Source organism: Arvicola amphibius, chromosome 3 (genome assembly GCF_903992535.2).
Source record: "Arvicola amphibius chromosome 3, mArvAmp1.2, whole genome shotgun sequence".
Classification (NCBI taxonomy): Eukaryota; Metazoa; Chordata; class Mammalia; order Rodentia; family Cricetidae; genus Arvicola; species Arvicola amphibius.
In genome coordinates this window covers 136134233-136152042 of record NC_052049.1, presented here as the reverse complement: position 1 = coordinate 136152042, position 17810 = coordinate 136134233, and the positions used below count along the sequence as shown (strand labels likewise).

Sequence of the window (17810 nt, the reverse complement as noted above, 5' to 3'; positions counted from 1 at the left end):
AAAAAATATTGGAATGGTTGCTGTAGTTTCCAAACAAATGACCTCACTGTCTGAATTCTGCTTTGTGCAAAAGAAACCTTAACTTTGTCTTATAAAAAAAAGTAATGGATCTTTGGGGAAACAGATCCAAATCCCCATTTAGTGTATGTGGGATGGGGGTTGAGGAAGGCTGGCGCTGACTCTACAGACAGACTATCACTAACATAATATAACTGTGTTACACCAATGTAATAATGATCGCCAAAGAGACACAGCTGCTCAGATTGGTAAAGACTGTCAGCCCCTTCCTCAAGCAGGCAAGTCATTCTCCCTTGAAGAAGCCAACTCCATGTAAAGTTTATTCGGCTCTGTGTTCCCAGAGTGAAGAGGGTTGTCAGTCTGTATCAGTGAGTGCCTTGGGCTTACCTCGTCTGCCTTACCTTACTCCCCGTTGCACAGGGGAGCTATTATGGCTTCCACTGGTTAGGCATAAGCTGCGGGGTAGCAGTGGTTAGTAGTCAGGACCAGCTGCAGCTAAAACCCAGGGGGAGGGGCAACTGTTTGGAGGATTATGTTTCAATGTATAATTGGGTGAAGATTTAATTTAAGAACCCAGGCCATAATCAGAGGCCTCATTTCCTACGGAATGAGTATTTTGATTGTCTATTTCATTTCATCAGAATGAAACGGGACAGGAGTATGTTTGCTGTGTTTTAAGATGTCCTAATTCCGATGGTCCTCAAGCATTTCCTGGGGTGGACTCTGGTCCCTTGAATGTCATCTATGGTTCCCAAGCATTTCTTGGGGTGTGTTCTGGTCCCTTGGCTCTCATATCAATCGGTTATAATCCCCGACACACACAGCTTTCTTCCAGGGAGGAAAGCTTACGGTTGGTTGGCTCACTGCTTTAGAGGGTTCGTCCTATTATGGCGAGGGGTTCAGGGTGGCAGAAGTACATATTGGAATCTCCCCAGTTGGATGGATCGGAACCAGGGGCCAGTTCTACCCTTCAAAGACATGCGGCTGTTGACCTGATTTAGCTACCCCGCACCTCCTTCAGGACCTACAGCTTCTCAGAGTAGCAGCCAGCAGCCGGGGGACCAAGTTCAGGTCCTCCCAGGTCTGCCAACTTGAAGTGCAGAGATGGAATGTTCTCTCTTGGTCTATGGTCTTTACCTCTCAAAGATTTGGATTTGTTTTTTATATCTTTAGATTTCTTGCTGAAGGTTTTAGATAATCTTACAGACATACACAAATGGTTTTGCTGCATTTTGAATCCTGATTTTTTTTTTTTTTGTGAGAGAAACCAAGAACCTTGGCTGACTGATGTAGGTCTTTTTGGATTAGAGAGGCAGAAGGGAAAGAAGGATGGAGAGGAAGGGAGGGGGAAGAAGGAGAGAGACAGGAAAAGGGAGGAGGGAGGAAGAGAAAAGGGAAGTAGAGAGGGAGGGAGAGAATATGAATGAATTAGGCAAATGGTTATGATTTGGAGCTGTAGGCTACTTTGTCTCCTCCCCTGTCTAGAGTCAGACAGAACAAGAATCCTATTTATTTAGACACGGAGTTTTACTAGGAAGGTAACTGCCTGTTGTTGGTCCTGATCCTGGGCTGCTGATTTGGGGCAAGGCCTGTCTGTGTTCTGTGCCTTGGCGTCATCTCTGAACCCAGCACCTCCAGCCATTGGTTTCCAAGGGCCCTTGCATCCCCAGTCTGGGCTCTGAGAGGCTATGCTTGATCTGCAGCGGGGTTATGGAGTCTCTTTCTCTGTCTGAAGATGGGGAGTTTGCCAGCTCTGAGGCTGTACCCAGCCTGGAGATCAGGAATTCCGCTCCTCCCTCTTCATCATCTGAAATCCAATCAGGAGTGTTCACTGTGGTGAGGATGTTGCTCCCCTGCTGTGATAGCTCATCTTGATTGCCAGTTTGATGGGATTCAGCATCACCATGGAAACAAACCTCTGGGCATGTCTCTGAGAGGGTTTCTAGATTGGGTTAACTGAGGTGAAGAGACCAGGAAATGTAGACGACACCATTCCATGGGCTGGGACCCTGCGCTGAGTGAAAAAATGAGCGAGCACCAGCATTCTTCTCTCTCGGCTTTCTGATTGGATGATGTGGCTTTCTGCTTGTGTTCTTGTTGCCATGCTGTCCTTACCTGGTGTACCTGATGGACTACGCTCTTGAAAAATGAGCCACAATAAGTCTTTTCTTCCTTAGGTTCGTTTTTAGCAAGTATTTTGTCAAAGAAATGAGTAAGTAACTTTTTTTTTTTTTTTTGGTAGGGTTTCTCTGTGTAGCCCTGGCTATCCGGAAACTAGCTTTATAGACCAGGCTGGCCCCTAACTCCGAGTTCTGCCTGCTGCTATCTCTCAAGTACTGGGATTAAAGGCATGCACCGCCACACCTGGCTAACTAATACATTTCTTAATGAGGTCTCTGAACTGACATTTGTATTTCCTTTGCCAGTGTGCTGCTGCAGGGTAACATCTGGGCTGGAATCGAGGCTCCTCTGGTGCTTGGATGTCCCTAAATTCCTGGATCATCTTGTTGAAGACCGTGAGTTAATGGCCCATGTTGCTATTTCACGAGCCTAAAGAGACTGAGCAGCAGTTAAAAGAGTTCACCCAGGCCTGGTTGATGGGCTCATTCCATGCAGGCACAGTTGTTCTTCATCTATTGGTTGCATATGCCCTATAATAACCATGAATTTGACCCAGTGTAACTCATGATATTACTTAAAACATCATGACATTTTTTTTTTGGTGATAGCTCTCTCTACCTACTTTCTACCTATCTACTTACCTACCCATCCATCATCCATCCATCCATCCATCCATCTATTGATATATGTATGTATATGGCTATCTATATCTATATATTTTTTGATAACTCAGTTTCATGGTACTCCAACTTGAGCTTTGTAGATAACATTATGTTGCAATGTCAAAAGGTTGGATGTGCCTGCTAGAGCCAGGCTCTCTTATGCCCGGTTTCAAAAGCCTTAGAGATGGCAGCTGGAAACCTACATGTGACCTTTTTGTCCTCACCAACAGCCACCACCAGAGCTACACATATCATCTTTATCGTCCTGTCTCCTCCCTTTCCTTTCACCACACTCCAGCCAGACTGGCTATTGCTTCTGGCCTATATGCGGACAATGCACATGACGGCAGCTGCAGGTACCATGCCCCCCCCCCCTGCAGTCTTTTCCACGGGGCGTGTGCATACCTACTCATTCAGGCTGTTCTGTCCCACTGCCACATCTTTCCCACCCAAGTGTTCACACTTTGTCTGTCTGTCGCCTGTCTCCCTGTCTCTCCATCCTTCAAGAATTATTCTCTGTACTTGTCACAATGTAGATGGCTTCTTTGGTCAGTCAGTTGGTAGACTGCCCATTCATTTGACATTTACGTATCGAGCACACACACTAGCCATTCAGAGTCAACTTGCTGCTGTGGAACTCTGTGCAGCACGAAGGAAGAGATCCCGTGAAAGCCCCAGTGAGCTACCACAGTCCTATCTGAGTGGGCTGTGGCGTCCTGAGCACCCTCAGGCTGAGTTGCTAAGGTTCCTTGTTGAAACTGCAATTCTCAGGACATAGTCATGCAATGAACTAGCACAGTGCATTCCAATAGTGTCCAGTTAATATGGTTTTTGTTTTGTTTTGTCTTTTCAGGAGGGCTTTCTCTGTGTATCCCTGGCTGTCCTGGAACTCGCCCTGTAGACCAGGCTGGCCTCAAACTCACAGAGATCCATTTGCCCCTGCCTACTGAGGGTTAGGATTAAAGGCGTGCGCCATGACCCGCTGAGCTCAATTAGTATGCTTTAATAATTAAAATAAGCTGTAGATCCTGCTGGGTGAGGCCTGAGAGTCAGCTGAGCTGACATGTGGCAGGTGACGCTGATGCTGCTGGCCTGTAGACCGGAGAAATAATACCTATTGCTTTGAAGTTGATTGAGGTACAGTGATTTGTCGGTGAGTGCAACTTAGTGACCCCCCGATGTGTGTGTGTGAGTGAGTGTGTGTGTGAGTGTGTGTGTAAGTGTGTGTGAGTGAGTGTGAGTGTGTGTGTGTGTGTGTGTGTGTGTGTGTGAATTTACTGAAGGCCTGGCAGGACTTTGTCTTGTCTTTTATGTCTGGAACTTGGACTTCATCTTCATTACAACTGTTGTAGGTTGTGGTCTTAGCTTCTGGATCCTTCCTTGAATATCATGCTGCTCAGATTTATGCCTTGAAACCCTCCAGGGCCTCTGTGCAGTGGGCATGCTGTCAGTATCTCTTAAAACAGCTGGAATTTTTCCATTTGGAAGAGCAGGCAGCATCAGCTGGCCTTATGAGACACCTGCAAGTGGACTGTCATAGGCCACACTCAAAGCCATAAACACGGACCTGGCGCAGAGCAGGTAGAGTAAGGGCCTGAGGGGCATGGCAGGAGGAAGGTGTGTGTCAGAGGCGGTTAAAGGGAAGTCTCGAGTCCACATGGTGAATGAACCCTGAAATCACACTTGAGGTACCTATGTAGTAGTGTCGGCTGAACAGCTGGCAGGTCACTTCCATAGACACTTCCAACATATCTGGTTTCTGTTTTACAAGAACTAAACCAATTCTTCTTCTGAGTCATGGATAGTTCAGAACGCCGTATATGGAGCCCTTATAGCATCTGAGATGCTGGGCTAAATGTCTGGTGTACATCCTTGCAACTTAACTCTCCCCAGTCCAGGTGGCAGGTGTGCCCACTGTTTCAGTGAGGCCGAGAATGAAGGGACTCGCTTGGAGTCACACTGTAGGAGTAAGGTAGCGGGCGAACAGTTGGGATTGTTGGTCACACATGGGGCTCTTTCTGCTCTTCATTTCGCTTGCTGGTCCGTGATTCAAATCCTTTTTCTTCAAGGCAAATTATCAGTCTAGCGCTGCAAACTCATATTAGTCCTCCTAGCTCAGCTTCTTCCCTGGCTGGAAATAGGATTTTCTGGACAGCATATAGTGGGTTGCTCATTATTTACTACTCATTCAGCATGTCCCTAGAAAGGACCTTCCCAGGGAGACAGTCTTAAATCGTGTTGGTCCCTTGAGTTAGGGAAGGCCTTGGTTTTTTTTGTTGTTGTTGTTCTTTGTTTTTTAGTGTTGTGCGATTTTTGCTGAGGGGATGTGAATAGATGTATATTCGCTGCAGGTAGGGCACAGATGGCAGACCAAAGAACTGATTCCAACTATGTCTAGCTTAGTGGACTCCCAAGTTTAGCATGGGTGACTCAAAGGCAGCTGTATCACCAGGAAGCTCACCCTTGTATGGGCGACATCTCATGAAAGCTTTATTCCTAGAAGTCCTTGACCAACTTCCAGTCAGCTTGGTCGGCTGGAGAGTCCCTCCTCCTGAGCATTTGCTTGCTGCTTTTATAGAGGAATCTTGTGAGGTCTGTAACTTTCAGGATCTCCCTGAGCCTTGCAAGTTGCTTTTACTTTCTCAGTCTTAGGGCCTTTGCCTTTCTTCTGGGAAGGGACTTTCTATTCAGAAGAAATAGCTATCTAATAGGCAGATATAAACAGGAAAGAGAAATGTGAGTTTTGGGGATGGGTGTCTTATACTGCCTCTGCCAGCCTTCGAAGTGGGAGGTGCTGGTGGCTCAGGGAGATAGAGCTGTAATTCAGTCCTTGGCGGCTCACAGCAGGGAGATAGGAAGTGAAAGGTCAGGAGTTGGCTCACTGTGTCATAAAGGAAGAATTTCCAGCCACTCGAGCACTTCTGTATCAAAGATAATCTCCAAACAGCTTCGTTGTGCTCAGATTTATTTAGTCTGTTCTATGTCAGACACACAGACCTGGTATTTTAATGGGTTTTAAGTTTTCAATTTGACTTGTCAATATTTGGCTTCATGTACCTGTACGCAGTTTTCATGGTTGGGCCAAGGCATTTGCAGTATTGAGTTTCTTCATTTAGCCAATTACCCACATGAAATGTGCACACCAATTCCCACTGACGCTTTGGATCCAAGCTCTTGCTCATATTGCAGGCTCTTCTGCTAAACTGGTGCATATAACTCTCTGCTGGGGTGTGAGATGCTAGGTGTAACTATTGCATTTAAACCATATGCCCCTCTTGTCCTTTTAGGTCCAGAGTTAGCCTTGCTTTTCTGCTGGAATAAAGGCTCTGGGTCAGGATCTATAGTGCAGTAGCTTCCCCACCCCCCCCCACCAACCTTGCTATGGTGTGCCTCCCTGTATTGCTGTTCCTCACATAGACCTCCTATGGCTAGTGGCTCTCTGTTTCCTTGGCTTGTTTCTTTAGCATGAAATGAGGACGTGATTTTGTTTTGAAGACAGTTGTCACTACAGGTTCTTTGACTTCTCTGTGTTTATTCAGGCCATGCATCCTCAAGAACTGGCAGCAGTGTCCTTACCCCATGTGGCTGTCTGATTTCCTCTGAGTTTGTCTGACGTTTCATGTCACCTGAAGCCAAATGCCTTGTCTTTATACAGTGAGCCCCTTAGCGCAGGGCCGGATGCTGCAGACATGGATGAGGCTTCCCTTATACTTGAATTCGGGACCTAGCGCTAGACCGTAAGTGCAGTAGGCGTTTGAGGTCTGAACCCAATCAAATAACGTCCTCCCTTCCATTTGTGTCCCTGACTCCAGTCTGCTGGAAGAGCAACAGAGGAACATTGCACACATGGAGACCAGGAAAGCCTGGGCCTTGGCATGATGGTCATACTGACTCCTGTAATGACAAGTCTACACATGAGCTCGCCCAGCAGGGTCCCCAGGCTTTGTGAACTGAGGCATGCAGACCTCTCCAGGTCTTAGGTTATATGAAGCAATGGCAGAGAACAGGAGGAGTGGAAATGCTGGTCTGAGAGGACAGTCTTTCCTGAAACTCAGGTGGTGTTCGTTCGTATCTCTTTTACACCTCTTCTGACTTTGCAGAGTTGCAAAAGTAATTCACAGCCTGTTGATATGCTGAATAAAAAAATACAGAAAAGAAGGGGAAATGCTCATAAAAAGAGGGCGCTTCCCCACTGACAGTTTCAGGTCAGGATGGCAGCATTGCCAGTCTTTGGGCCTGTGTATGACGCAAGCGTTAATCTTGCTAGACTAGCCACTGACTCCCCTTGTTATACCTGCCTCCCCTTCTCTCCTCTCGTCCTCTCCCCTCCCCTTCCCCTGCACCTTCCTCCTTTTGTCTCTCCCTCTTGGGGCAGTGAACCTAAGGAGGTGCTCTACCGCCGCCGAGCTATACCCTAAGCCTTGCTTTTCCTTTCTTTCCCTTTTGAGACTGGGTCTTGCTAAGTGGCTTAGGCTGTCCATCAACTTGCTTTATAGCCAGACACATCTTGGTCTTGTCTGCTTCCCTGAGTACTAGATTGCAGTTACCACGCCTGGCTCTTGTTTTACTTTAAAATGACAAAGTAGAAAATTCAAAGGAATTATGGAAGAGTCTTTCTTCAAAAAGTCCGTGCCCATGGAGGAAGGCTGCTTTGAAGATGGCGATGTAATTACCTTTTAGCTTGCCAAGGCAGAGAGAGACCCAGCTTGTTCTGTTAGGTCACAGGCCCTCTATCTGCCTCTGTCTCCTAGAAATGAGACATGGCCCTCTGCTTTCCCTAGAGAGCTGATAAGAAAGTGTGCTGTCACCTTGCAGCTTTGTTGAGCTGAGTTGTCAGTCTCCCACCTACAGCTGCAAGCCAGCTGCTTCTCAGTCTCTACCAGCCAGACTCAAGGCGACTTTGGTTTACAAATGACTTTTATCGTATGAGTTGCATCCTAGCTTATAGGCTATACTACATGTGTGGAACTTCCTACCCCTGGAAACCTGTAAGAACAAGAAACCTTGTTTGTCCCCGAATCTGACAGGCTCGAAGGATCTCTCTCTTCAGAGCTTTTCTACCATGATTCCTGTGGTAAACAGGGCATACCTCTGTTATTCTGGGAACTGAAGGGAACAAAAGGGAATTGAGGGCTCTCTCCCTTCAGCAAGGACCCTGTTCTCTTCATCCCTGATGGCTGTCTGTCCTCATGAAGTGTTTCTTCCTCCCTGGAAATTGGCTCTCCCATTTGGCAGCCCTGTGGCTGCAACTCTCTTAATAAAGCTCTGCTGAAGCGATACTCATTTCAGCTTCCTTTCTGCACACCTGTAACGTCTCTACCCTGGAAAATAATTCTGTGTGAGAGTCATACTCACGGCGTTCCCCCGGCATGTGCAGTGCTGGGTGAGAACCATAGTTAGTGTATCCTTCTGCATGTGCAGTGCTGGGTGAGAGCCATAGTCAGTGCATTCATTTCCCCTGCATGTGCAGTGCTGGGTGAGAGCCATAGTCAGTGCATCCCCTCTGCATGTGCAGTGCTGCGTGAGAGCCATAGTCAGTGCATTCATTTCCCCAGCATGTGCAATGTTGCATGAGAGTCATAGTCAGTGCATTCTCCTGCATGTGCAACGCTGTATGAGAGCCATAGTCAGTGCATCTCCCTGCACATGCAACGCTGTGTGAGAGCCATAGTCAGTGCATCCCCCTGCATGTGCAGTGCTGCGTGAGAGCCATAGTCAGTGCATCCCCCTGCTTGTACAATGCTGCATTAGAGCCATAGTCAGTGCATCCCCCTGCATGTGCAGTGCTGCGTGAGAGCCATAGTCACTGATTTCCCGCAGCATGTGCAATGCCGTGTGAGCACCATATTTTGCTATCTTTGTTTTTCGTCTGTGCTTCAAAGTTAGATGCTCAATTTTCTTCCCCATTCATGAAGCCAACAGCAGAACTGGTGATGTTCACAGAGAAAATGCAGTGGGGACACAGAGGTACTATGACTAAGTACCCAGAAGCATCTTCATTCCAGCTAACATGCACATTTAGGAATGCTGTTAACTGCTTTATGTAAGGGGGGAAAATACTCTTTGACTGGCATGAAAATTGTTATACAATGTCTTCACAAGGCTTTGTTCTGAGGAAGTGTTTTTATAAACAATGTTACTCTTTGTGATACAGATGGAACATAATATGTCATAGACCATTGTGCAATGACTACATATTGCTTTTTATGATGTTACATATTTTCACATATAGTTACTCATTCATTCTTTCATTCCTGACAACCTTTTTACTTTTTGTTTTGAGACATTTTGGAACTCTCTGTAGACCAAGCTTCTTTCCCCCGATGTTTGTTGGTATCGATTCTGAGAGATGCTTACACACTCCTGCTCAGACTTCTAAGAGGGAAATTAAGATGAGCATGGAAGCTTCTTCTGTCCTTGCCTACAGAGGCCTGGCTTCCTCTCTGTGTGGTCCAGTTTCTCTCCCTCCATCCTGGCTTGCAGAGACTCCTGCCTGTGCTGGTCTGTAGCCTTTGCTGGAGTACATTTCTCCAAGGCATTGTCATGGTGCACTGCTGTTCAGCAGGCCTCTGTGACAGATCCCATATTTAGCAGCAATGTAACACTCCCTGGGGATGAGCCTTGCTGGCCTGCCTAACCCCAGTAGCCTGCTTCCTGCTTTGCTGTTCCCTGTGCTCTGTCTGGTCTATCCTTTTATTAGCATCCTTAGAACAGACCAGAACTATTTCTAACCCAAGTTCTCCTGGATTATTCATGGTTTGTTCTCCTGGTTTATTCATGCCCACTTTAAAAGTGATGCCCCCTTCTCTGGATAGCTCTCGTGTGGCTTCGCCCCCTTCTCTATATTGCTCTTCAGCATGGCGTGGCTCCAGTGGGCCTGGGCTTTAAAGTGAATAGAAAGCTGTGCTGTCAGAAATCATGGCTTCCCTTTTCTTCCGGGGTTGCCTTGACCTCCTTCTGAAGGAGCTGCTTCTCCCAGATGTTGACTGAACAAAGAAGTGGGCGTTCCAAATAGGCTCCACCCCAACAAACCCTGTTGCCAAAAGCCTCCAGGCTTTGGCATGGTCTTATTAGTGAGACAGCATAGTAGTCAGGACAGAAGCTGTCTCATCCAGATGTTGTGTTCCATGGAACTATTTCTGTGATAAAAATACCCTCCCTTCTCAGAGCAGAGGCAGTCACTTCAGTATCTCCTGCTGTGTAGCAGGGAAAGCCAGCTAGCGCAGGACCCATGGGCTGCATTTGGCCCCGTGTCCTTTGGCCAGTTATGTGGCTCCTAAGAGACATGTACAGTTGCATGGAGAAAACGTGAGGGAGGGTGACCTGGGGAACCAGCTGCCGAACTCCCAGCTCTGACTCTTGCCTCCCTGCCCCGAGCCATTGCTCAGCTGCTGCTGGGACTTCAGGGTCTGCAGTGGAGAGGGTGACTCAGAAGTTTGGATGAATCAGCTCAGCTCATTTCAGCACAGGAGCAGGGGAAGAATGAGTCGGCCTGGGTTGGGTGGGGTTCCTGGGGTTCCCTGAAGAAGCAGATGTGAGCTGTTGCCTGGGCACCTGTCTAGACCACTAGGGTCTGCTGGTGGTTACACCATAACTTGGGATATATTTTACTTTTTCAATTAGTTAATTTTTATTTCTTTCTTATTTGTGTGTGCATGTGTGTGTGCGTGTGCGTGTGTGTGTATGTGTGTGTTTAGGCGCATGCACGTGTGTGGAGGAGCTAGAAGCCAACCTCGAATGTTGTCCCTCGGAGCTGTTTGCCTTACTTTAAAATATGTTTTATTTCCTTATTTTGTGAGTGTGCACACGTACATATCACAGCTCATTATGATAGAGGGCAGAGGACAGCTTTGTGGAGTTGACTCTCTACTGTCCCCTTGTTGGATCCAGGGATCTAACTCAGGTTGCCACACTTGCTCAGCAAGCCCTTCTACACACTGAGTGGTCTCACCAGCCCGGTGCACCTTACTTTTTTGAGATAGGGTCTCTTCACTGGGACCTGGGTCTCACTGTTTTTAGGTTATGCTAGTTAGCCAGAAGGCCTCAGAAGCCTCTTGTCTGTGTCCACCTGGCACTGGGACTGTATGTGCCCCATGCTTAGCCTTTCACTCGGGTTCTTTGGATCAAACTGAGGTCCTCATGTGCACACAGCAAGTTCCTCACCAAATGAACCATTTTGAACCATTTCCCCATGGTATTTTTATTTCCAAAAAGAAAGATCTCAAGGTTCTGTAGGCAAAATATATAAAACAAGGGCACCAAGCAAGTTCGGCCCACTCAGCGCACACGTGTCACGTGTTAATTTTCTCTACAGAGCTGTCCAGGAGTCTTTCAGAGTCTTTACTTGATAACTCTTGCAAATCCCTGTTTGTCAGGTAAAATGATGCCCTCACAGGTTTCACAGGTTAAGATGTGAATGCCTTTCAAGTCCGTTTTCTGTTGGTCGAGCGTGGTAAGTAGTCCAGTGTTGGCAGGAAAAGCAGGCACAGGGACCCAAGTATCTCATGATGGCTTCTCCTGCTCCGCTGTGTTATGTGATGCCTGGTGACCGTGAATCCCTTCATGGTAGATGGTAGGAGGCCATGGGGCCCAAGGAACGCTGAGAGAGCCCTCTTCCTATGAGTAGAGGACAGATATTGCTGCAAGTTTTGTGCACTGTGAGATGCTATATTCATGGCTCACAGCTCATGAGCATGTACAGAGGCAATCCAGGCAAGCGCCCAGTGAGAGGGAAGGCAGGAATGGGATCTGCTGAGGGCCAGGGCAGTGGTTTGTAGGCTCATGGTTTTGTCATAAGAGCTTCACACAGACCACCAGCCGGATGCAAGTGGGGCTAACCAGACTGTGCGAATCACAACAGAGTAGCCAGAATGTATGTGCGTGTGAATTTGAATAATTGGTGAGTGACTACCCAGCACTGCCAATGAAAACAAAACTTGAATGGGGCCAATTTTCAAATTCTGTCTGATGAAACAGAGTGTTTACGAAGCAGCCACACCGCCTGAGCGGTTATCTTCAGAATACAATGTGCAGCCAAATGGCTCCTAATTGGTCTCAAAATATTTACCAAGCCTAGCGCTATCTGTGGTAGTTTCTATTGAGTTGTTGATTTATCCCAAAAAGACTGTAAAATATGAATATTCCAAGACTAACAAAAACAACTGTCACACACGAGGTGTTAAAAGGCATAAATACAAAACGCACAGGTCCTTGACAAAACAGAAATATGAGCGTGAATGCTCTTTTCTGCTTTCCTTGATCTCAGAATGTGATGTCCAAAAAAGTCACGTATCCCTTAAAACTTTCCATATAGCTGCTAATAATTGCAAAACTGTCATTTCAGAAACCCTGGTTTCTTACTTTCCTTTTTTTTTTTTTTCTCCAAGGACCCTGAATACCTTAGCATGGTGGTTTCAAACAGGTTTATAGGTCTAGGGAGGTGGCTCAGCTTGAAGAGTATTTGCGTGGTAGCATGCATGAAGGCCTGGGTTCAGTCTCCATCACTGTATAAACTGGTTATGGTGGCTCATGACTGTTACCCCAGCACTTGGGAGATAGAGGCAGGAAGAACAGTCGGTCAGGGTCATCCTTGAGCATTTCAGTTCAGCCCGGGATATGAGAAACAAAGCAAAATGAAGAACCAGGCGTATCTACTTCCAGTTCCTTTCGTGTCTCTTACCTTTACAAGTGGACTCGATTTAGCTATGTTACTAAGCTATAGAATGCAGTGGAAGTGAGGGTGTGTGACTTCATATACCGTGTCATCAGAGGAATGGTGGCTTTCTTAATCTCTAAGATTTCTCGTTGGGAGCCTGCTGCTATGTTGAAGGACACTCGGGAATCCTGCATAGGGCTGATGCAGTGGTTCATGCCTGTAATTCCAATGCTGGCAAGGAAGAAGCGGGGAGATCTGGAACTTGAGGGCTGCCTGGTATACTTGATACCCTGCTTTATAACAACAAAGACGAATCTATATTTTGAGAAATCAAGACCTCTGTCCAAGTCATGTGAGTGCCATCCTAGAGGTAGGACCTCCTGGCCTTCCTTTGGGCAAGCCTTCCTGTGACCTAGTCCCTGAGAGAACCGTGGAACTGAGTGAGTACTCCCCAATTCTAGAAAACCCTTGCTGCAAAACTTGTCACCCTGAGTAGGGTTGGGCAGGAGACTAGGCAATGGCTACCTCCACCTTCTAAGGTCCCAAGGACAAACCAAATTTTGATTTCATTAAGTTCTCCTTGGGGAACCAATGAGTTTGTTGGTTTACAGAGCCATGGGTGAGGTGGGTGACCCCTGAGCGCCCATACTTGAAAGTTTGCACTCTGCATGGATGATGATGTCTCCTAGGACACTAAAGACCCAGGGTGGTATTTACACAGCTGTACAGATGAAGCACCTTCCTGTACTCTTTCCCTGGCTATTTACTCCTGCTCCTCCCAGAGCCTACAACACCCTGTGAAATTAGAGCAGAATTGCATAGGAGGAGTGGCTCTGGCGAGGGCCCCCTTCCCTCCTTCTCTGAGGGAATCTCCACAGCCCACAATTCCCCCTGTGATGATCTTTTCCAAGGAGCACTACTGTTCTGATCTGAGGATGGTGGCAGTTTGGCTCAGAGGATAGACCTGTGCACCAGCTCTTGACTCACAGAGGTTGTGAGATAATGTCTATTTTCAGCCACTCCACTTTGGGGTAAGTCTTGGCAACACTGGTGGTAAACAGTAGACTTGAGACAAGATGGTTAGCACCTTTGCTGGCACATGTGTGGTCAGACTCCCAGCTCTGATTCATCTGTAGTGATGTTACCATGATTTTGCAGCTTCGCTTTTGAAAGAGATAGCTCCCGTAATAGACATGTAAGTCCCACCCTTCCCTTGGTGTGTGTGCGCTTTGAAAAGACAGTTGCAAAGATTAAATTGATTTATGGTCTCATTTGTTTCTCACTTTTCTGATTTGTTCTGGGCAGTTGTTAATGCTTGAGCTTTCTTGTGTGCTTATCTCTGTGTGACTCTGTGACTTGGGACACGTGCTTACTTTTGCCCTCAGAGGACTCTGTGGGGACAGGAAGCCTTTGGCACATCCTAAAGACAGCTGGTTGGAAAATAAATACACCCAGTCATATGTTCCCAGAGGATGTGCCTGAGTTGGAGTAAAAATTACAGGCATCCCCAGGGAAACCCCAATAGGAGATTGCCCATCTTCCTTAAACGGGTGTTAGTCATTTCTTATCCTGGTTTTTGGCCTGAGGCAGTGCTCCAGGGTTGTGTATACCCTTAATTTTGAAAGACAAATGCTTTGGACATATAGAAGTCTTTCGTGAGGAGAGGGCTTTGGCCAAGCACTAAACATTCCTCTCTCTGTATGTGTATACAATGTGCAGAAGTATAGGTAAGAGGTTGGTATCAGACGTGTGTGTGTGTGTGTGCGTGTGTGTGTATACAGATGTGCAGGTGTATATGGAGTTGAAAGGAGGGTATCCGCTATCTTTGGCAGTCACACTCTATATACTGAGGCAGGGCCTCCTGCTTAAACTCAGAGCTTGCTGATTTGGCTAGCCCAGCACATGACTAAACCATCCGAAGGCAGAAGGTAGGAATAACAAGGCAGCAGCAGTTAATTGGGTGTCTAGAGAAAAGGCAAGGCAAAGTTTGGGGCTGGCTAGTTAGTAATTTCTGTGTGTTTTGGTCTATAGAGCTAGAATGGAGCAAGTGTGTAATCCTAGCACTCATGAGGCTATGCCAGGACGATAGTGCATTTGAAGCCAGCTTGGGCTATATAGAAAGATGTGGGGAAGAGTCTTTAATATAATTAACTTTATGGTAAGCAGATTTAATAAAAGACAAATTGAGAGATGGAGAGATGGCTCAGTAGATAAAGCGCTAGTCATATAAATGTGGTGACCAGAGTTAGGATTTGTTACAACCATATGCAATGAAGGTGTATGTGGCAGCCTGTCTATAAGCCCAGTTTTGGGAGGCAAGAGACAAGGCGAGACTGGGATGCTTGGATGCTGCCGGGATAATTAGCTAGCTAGACTAGCCCAATGGTTGAACTGCCAATGAGAGAGAGAGAGAGAGAGAGAGAGAGAGAGAGAGAGAGAGAGAGAGAGAGAGAGAGAGAGAGAGTTGGGGGAAGGTGAGAAGTGGGGAGAAGGGAGCTAGGCAGAAGCTGCCTCTTCTAGAGAGAGAAGGAAAAAAAGAAGCTTGGACTGGAAGCAGAAGGAAGATTTGCCTGCCTGGGCAGTGGCCCTGGGAGGGAGTGGGCGGGGCTTGTCTCTTAAAGGGACAGGACAGACCATTACAATAATAAACTCTGAACTAGCTTGTTTTCAAATGCTTTTTATAACTTTTACGTGCTATACATGTACATATACTCAGGGATTAAAAAAAATTCAGACTCATAAAAACTTTACTACCTATTTTAAAAATGATATCTGGTCATGTTTTCTTTTCTGATTTTTTTTTTTCTCCTTTAAACATTTTCCCTTGGGACTTTAAAATGTCCCCAAATTGCTGAGGCTGGAGAGATGGCTCAGCACGTATGAGCACATAGTTGCCGAGGACCTGAGTTTAGTTTTAGAACCTACATCAGGTGGCTCGTAAATAACCTGTAATTCCAGCTCCAGGGCAATCTAGTGCCTCTGGCGTTTACAGACACCTGTACTGATGTGTGCATAGAAACAATTATGCAAAGTTAAAAACAAGATAATCTTCAAGAGGTCCTCAGATTGTAAAGTTCACAGTGAAAAACCTGAAAGTATGTTCATATTTTGCATTTCCACCCCTAATCTGTTGCTTTCTGTCGTGTTGGAATTTTTGTGATCATGGAATTCTATCACAGAGGACTGTTGTCATCATATGTTTGCAGAGGTCCTTGAGGTGAAACTTCAAAGAGGTGTGGTAGCTCAGAGTGATGTGGCATTCCCTGCCTTTGGTGACATTTTAGAATCGTAGTGTCTTGCTATTTTCTTCTTGGTTTGCTGATGTAGACTGGAGGAGGCTGAGGATGTAGCTCCATTAGTACAATGTTTGCTTAGCATTCAGGAAGACCTGGACCAGATTCCCAGCACTGCGTATACCCCATGCGGTGGTACATGCCTATAATCCCAGCTCTGGGAAGAGGCAGAAGGCTCAGGAGTTCAAGGTGATGCCTGAGCCTCATGGAACCCTGCCAAAAGAAGAAAAAAAGAAGAAGAAGAAGAAGAAGAAGAAAAAGAAAAAAACTTAGCTTCTCCCCCCTCCCCCGAGAAATATATCCCCACGAATCTGGAAAGAGCTAATTATGTGAATTCCTGTTCCCTCCTGCCTTCTTTGGGGGGCAGAGTAGGATGTTTGTAGCGCATAGCTGGAGAGCCAGATAATAGGCACAAATCATGATGTGGGAAACTGGTCCCTGAACAGCTGTCAGCCAGCTGCTGTGCTAGTAACTGGGCAAACAGTGTGCGAGTGTTCATCTGAGAATCTTGCATTGTGCAGAACCATGGTCCTACATATTTGTCACAGGCAGCAGAGCTCCGGGCTCACCTCTTCCACCTGCTGGGTTGGTCACTGCAGGCCAGTGCCAAAGCTGCCACCCACTTTACTGAAACCCTTTTACTTCCCCTGCAGAGCTAGACTGGATGATGCATGTGACTCTATGGCAGAGACACTTCATAAATTACTGTCCTCTTTGTGATTAGGTCATCCTTCAGGGTAGAATGATTTGAGCAGATTATTGCCAGGATGACTCTATTACAAAAAGCTTGCATTGAAAATAGTGCTCCGAATCTCCATGATGTACTGTATAGAAGCGTACCAGCTGGTGGCTAGCACCAGTGCAGGCGAGCAGCCTCCAGGAAGGGACGACGCTGGGAAAGGTTTCTTTCAAATGTGTCACAGTTTAGGGACCTGGCCTCCTTCAGACCAGTGTAGGCTGGCATGATTTACTCTCAGTGAGAGAGCAAATGGGAGAGACTGGCCAATGTTTCGCTTGAAATTTACCCTTTGTTATTTCATTGGTTTTTGTTTGTTTGTTTGTTTTTGTAGTTCAGAGCATCCTCAGAGTTGTGAACCCCTGTTTGTATCCTCAGGGCCATAAGCCCATGTTTCCCTTCAGGGTTTGTATGGAGGTGGCCTGTTCTGCAGCCTTACATGGCCAGCTCCAGAGCAGGGACCTGGTGAGATTGGCCACAGCCTCTGCTAGCTGTGTTGAACCTTGGCTGCCTTTGTCTTTGCAGTGAAACAAAGGCAGGGCTTCTCAGACTAAGGAGATGTCTTTTGGGCATGCGTGTGTGGGCGTGTGTGTGTGTGTGTGTGTGTGTGTGCGTGTGCGTGCGCGCGCGTGTGCGTGCGTGTGCGTGTGTGTGCACGTGCGTGTGCGTGCGTGCGTGTGTGTGTGGGCGTGTGTGTGCGCGTGTGTGTGGTGTGTGTGCGTGCGCGCGCGTGCGTGTGTGTGTGTGTGTGTGTGTGCGTGTGTGTGCGCGCGTTTGCAAATCTGAGCATGTCACTAATCCTCCTCTGAGCAAATATAGGCTGAGAAAGACTGTGTGACCCTATTTAGGAAAATGCATACATCCTGTTAGCCTCTCTTCCCTTAAGAAGGAAAAATCATTACATGGCAGAGGTTCAGGCCTCGTGGGAGTTTTTCTGGATGATTTCCATTTTAAGAATCATGTTTCCATGGGTGTGATAAAATTATCGGTGCATTCAGACTCCGCCCCATTCACCTTCGTGTGTGGGTCCATATTGCGTGATACCCTAGGCCTTTGTCCTCTTTCCAGCTCTGGCAGTCAAGGATAGAGATGATATTGTAATGTGAGTGGGGGGGGGGGAAGATGTTCATCTGAGAAGAGGTGGCACACACGTGGCCCTGTGTCCCCCCTCCCCCCTTCCCTCCCACACATTCTGGCTCAGAGCTAGTCAGTGTGAAGGGAGGGTTCTGAATACATTCCTTCAATATAGCCTAAAGGTGACCTGGTCTCCTTAGACCTCCCCCCCCCAGATGCAGCTGCTCAGTCTTCCTAGTTACCCTGCCCCC

The 17810-nt window shown here is 46.9% G+C and overlaps 1 protein-coding gene across 2 annotated transcripts in view; it reads left to right on the top strand.

The window, feature by feature from the left end:
- Tln2 (talin 2) overlaps window positions 1–17810 on the top strand; it is a 426737-nt gene that overhangs the window by 74225 nt on the left and 334702 nt on the right. Inside the window, exon 2 of one of the 2 annotated variants that reach the window (XM_038322053.2) lies at window positions 2445–2534. The exons of the other annotated variant lie outside the window; for it this stretch is intronic. The gene's annotated coding sequence lies outside the window, so the exon portion shown is untranslated. The remainder of the gene's footprint in view (window positions 1–2444; window positions 2535–17810) is intronic. 2 annotated transcript variants of the gene reach the window in all.